We start from the raw sequence: 264 nt of genomic DNA, 5'->3' as shown, positions 1-264 counted from the left end.
TCAGTTAAAGGGGTGAACGATTAAAAGGATGACGTCGCACAGAGAAACTTTGCTTCGTGATGCACGTTTCGGGGGTAACACCTGAGCTCTCCTGACCTTAGACTTCCTCTTGGCAAACTTTCTGCGGCTCCAGAGACTTCGAATACAAGCACTCAAGGCTGACTCACGTGGGGGAATTCCTCGGCTGCTCTTGGGGGACACGACGTCACGAGGGAACCAGCGTCCTCTTATAACCTCTGTGTGTGTGTGTGAAGTATGCAGATG

The sequence above is a fragment of the Penaeus monodon genome, chromosome 33 (genome assembly GCF_015228065.2).
Source record: "Penaeus monodon isolate SGIC_2016 chromosome 33, NSTDA_Pmon_1, whole genome shotgun sequence".
NCBI lineage: Eukaryota > Metazoa > Arthropoda > Malacostraca > Decapoda > Penaeidae > Penaeus > Penaeus monodon.
Note: the sequence above shows the minus strand (reverse complement) of the source record.